A 4,338-nucleotide genomic window follows, 5' to 3' on the forward strand; every position below is an offset into this window, starting at 1 on the left:
AGCGGGCGGCGCTTCCTCCCCGCTTTACGGCTCCCTCGCTCTCGCAGATGAGGTCTACGCGCGGCAGAAGAAGCGGGCTGGGCGGACGTGGGTTTACGACACGTCGTAAAACGGAGTGGAGAAGGCGGGGAGGAGTGTGCAGCGGTTTCTGACATATTGCTGCGGGGGGAGGATAGAGGTCTTTGCACGCTAGAAGGACTTCGGGATGGGGGTGGGGGGAAGGACCCCGTTATGAGGTCCAGGGAAGAACTCGGGGTGCTTCCGCCGGCCACTATAGATTACTCCAGACCTGTAAAAGGCAGCTTGGTTGGGCGACTGTGCTGTTGCAGTGGATGGGAAATGTGCACGTTCAGGGTGGAGAATGAGAGGATGGCCCGAATGCTTTGGAGGGTTATGTAACTATAGAGTCATTTCTCTTGGAACCTGGACCCAAGGGGATAGGGCGGGATATACATTTAAGTAAATAAAGGCGGCTGGAAGAGTATTACGAGCACAGGAAGCTGTGAAGATATGGAACTTCCATAGCTACAGGCAATTTATCGTTTGGTGGAGACAAGCCGCAATGTTGCCCGTGTAATCTGCCTCTCGTCTCGAGACATCTGGTTGGTCTTTCTTGGAAAGAAGGTGCTGGACTCGACAGACGTTTTAGTTAAATCTTTAGGCTTTTATACACCCTGACATCCATTTAGTGGTTATAGGAAAGCATCCTCTGTTTTAATTATATTGTAAGCACGGTGCAGCCTTCACTTGGATGGCCCATTCTCTCATGTCACCAGATCTAAGGAGCTGAGCAAGGTGGAACTGCGGTTAGTATTTGGATGGCGGACTACCGAGCAAGTCCAGAGTCACTATAAAGAGGCAGGCCATGGCAAACCACCTCTGAACATCTCTTGCCTTGAAAATCTTCACGGTTGCCACAAGTCAGCTATGACTTGACAACATTTTCCACCACTAACACCACACAGAGTACAAGCAGCGACGGGCTATGACATGCAGACAGGTGGCTTATAAAAGGCAGGCCTTCTTTGTTGTGTAAAAAAAGCAAGAACCAGCAGATGGCATCATTGCCAACAGTAGGTCAGAGCTACCCTGCGAGCTGAAAGATAAAAGGATAAAAAGGGAGAGGGTGAGACGGAAAAACCCCCAAGCCACGTATTATCTGTATCTGGTCTAATCAGAGGACGAGAAAGAAAGCAGCAGGTGGGGGAGCTGGTTGGTTTCTCCACTCAGATCATCGCCTGTCATTGCAGTCTCCAGTCGCTAGCTTCCCCCACCCACCTATAGTTCTCACTATTCCCTTCACAGCAGCTCTTTTTCATCTCAGTAACAGTGTTTGACCAAAAGGAATAATTCAAAATATTCATATTCTCCAACTGTACAGTTAAAATATTGTTCAGATCTTAATGTACACAGTTCTTGAATTTGTAAATTGGTATTTTTAAGGGGAGGGTTGGTCTGATGAGCGAAAATAATGTCTGAAAGAAAAAGCCAAAACTCATCAGCATGCATATTTAGAATTAAGTCCTATGAAAAACACAGCTATTTAGTTCCGGGTAAACCTGCATAATTAATTCATGAGGAGGCTTTTTCCCCCCTTCAAATGACAGCTAATTTCAAATATTTAAATCAAATTTTAATTGCTATTAAGTATGAGAAGGGGCTGTTAAAAATAGCTTGGTTTAAAAATGAAATCTGAATGTAATGCAAACATACACCTTGAAACTGAACTTATGAAAGTCTGTTTTCCTTTGTAAACTACAGGGAAGATAACTGGTAGTCATAATGTAGTACAATAGAAATGCAGGAAATTATGAAAAAATAACAGTGAAGAAAAAACCTGAAGTTTTTATACTGAGATTAAATGGAGACAATATCCCAAATCAATATAGACTGCTTTTCATGTATATTTGTACTTCTGCAAGGACAATGTATACCCCAAAATGGAGAAAGGAAAAAATACGAGCCAAGGAAGATTGGATACAGAAGGTCACAGAGTACTAAAAAATAGCAAAGGTAACAATTTTAATGAAAGACAGTAACATAGAGAAATTTGTAGAAAACTGGAAACCGTTTACAGACTTCCTTTGGAGAAAATATGATAGAAGAGAAATAATCTCAGGATTTGAGACTTAGAACAGCAGACTGAAATAGAGTGCTATAGATCTATAGAGTGCTATAGAGCTATTAGAGTGCTATAGAGCGTAACTGATGTTTTAATTAGATGCATGAACCTAGAATGGATTAAAATTCAATACTGAGGCAGTGGGAAGTTGTTATTTGGATATTTTCTTGCTTTCCGTTCTTTTGTTTTTCTTTTTTCAGTGTTTTATTATTATGCTTTGTACTGCTGTGGTGAGATGTGAAAGTATTTGTTTGTTGTTATTTTTTGTGTGTTCATGTCTAGAAAATAAATGTATCTATACAAAAAAAAAGAGATAAGTGAACTCTGACCTGGAGAACTTGGTTCAATTCACCACTCCTCTACATGAAGCCTACTGGGTGACCTTGGGCTAGCTCTCTCAGAACTCTCACCCCATCCAAAAGGAAGCAATGGCAAATCACCTCTGAACATCTCTTGCCTTGAAAATCCTATGGGGTCTTCATAAGTCAGCTGTGACGACACACACACAGATATTAAGGTCCTTGTGTTTATTTTGGTTGTTTGCAGTTATTCTTCCAGGAGAGGCAAATGCAAGAGTGGAACCAATTCACACTGCAAGGCTGGCCCACAGCTGCAGTGACCAATACACATATAGTTGCAGTTCTGTGTGCTGACCACTTGTCCAATTCTGGCCTGGGTCCATCACCACTGCAAGCTGCTTGACAATAGTTTGATCAGCACAGTGATGCCGTTCATGGGGGAGCTGTATCTGTGACTTCGTGGTCTATCAGTGTAGCTTTCAAAGGCACAGAAACCTTGCTGGAACTAGAGTTTGGCAATCCCCTTCATCTAACTTGCCTTCAGAACTCCATACCTGGTCATGTTCAGTACATAAATTGTTGCATATCTCTTACAGTTCTAATTGGGTGAGGTAGGTAGAGATCTATGCTCACCACCTGAGTAACCTCAGTGTCTTCAGCGCAGGACTCACATTGGGAGGAGCTGAGCAAACAGCCATGCTCCAGCAAGGGAAAGGAGAGAAAGTTCCTCAAGTTCACAAAAGCGTTGATCATTTTATAAAGTTTTGGATCCACTGGCCAGTTAGAACACACTTGAATCAATGCTTGCTTTAGTGCATTACATTGGTGAAAACACGTTGTGGTTCCTGTAGTAAAGATCAGCAGCAAAACTGCCAAGGTGACTGCTGCTAGCTTAGAACAGCATGTTGACCTGTTTTTATTTTTTGTACCACTTAAAAGATAGCAAAAGACCTTTTTCACCTGGTTATGACTAAGGGGACACCAGCACCGAGTGCTGTCATCCTATATTGCCAAAAAATTCTTGTGACTGCAGTTAAAGGCAATTTGCTCATATGTATTTTGTATGCAGCAGCTGAGTTTGAGTAGTCATCAAAACTAGCTCTCCACAAAGAAAGGCCTTCTTGAGAGTTGTCAAAAGCCGAAACATGCGGAATGTGATACTTGATTCACCAAATCCTGCTGTACTGTGAAAAAAATGAACTTGTGTTGCAGGCAGGAAACTGGCCATTAAAAAACTAGAAGTGATGAATAACTAGTTGGGGTTGGAGGACATTCATTTCTCCCCTTGAAGACCCCTTTGAAGTCCTAAGTACACTTTGTACCCTAATAAACTCATGCTGATGTTAGGAAGAGCTAAAATTCTTACAGATTAGTCCTGGGACTTCAGGGTTTCAAGTTCCTCTGAAGGTGCTTCAGAAGTTGAACATGCACACATCAGTGTCTTGCAGAATCATCACAAGGTAACATGTTCTAAAAGTACTGATCAGACTAATTTTTTGTGGTTACTTCCTCCACCCACTGCTACTCCAGATTGACACCTCAGCTTTGGGCAATAGCCTGGTTAGACTGCAATCCATGGTAACTGGTCTTAAACAGCACAGCTATTCACTCTAACTGCAGCCAGCTCAGGGTTTTGCAGTCCTTTCCAGGGCTTGAGGGCGCTCGCCAGGTTTACAGAGAGTACCTCACACACATCAATAACTTTTGTACTTGGAAACAACTTAAAGTCTTCCAGGCTGAAGGAAAAACTCCTGCTTTCCCTTCATCAAAATGCTCGTGTTTTGCTCTTATGAGAGGGGCCAGTCGCCAAGATTTACATGCAGCTGTACAGATTTTCAGGAAAGAGGAGTGGCCATTAACTCCCAGAGGATGGGAAGTATTATATAAACTCAGTTACTCATAATTTGGCTGGAGCTC

This window comes from Sphaerodactylus townsendi, linkage group LG03 (assembly GCF_021028975.2).
Source record: "Sphaerodactylus townsendi isolate TG3544 linkage group LG03, MPM_Stown_v2.3, whole genome shotgun sequence".
NCBI classification, from domain to species: domain Eukaryota; kingdom Metazoa; phylum Chordata; class Lepidosauria; order Squamata; family Sphaerodactylidae; genus Sphaerodactylus; species Sphaerodactylus townsendi.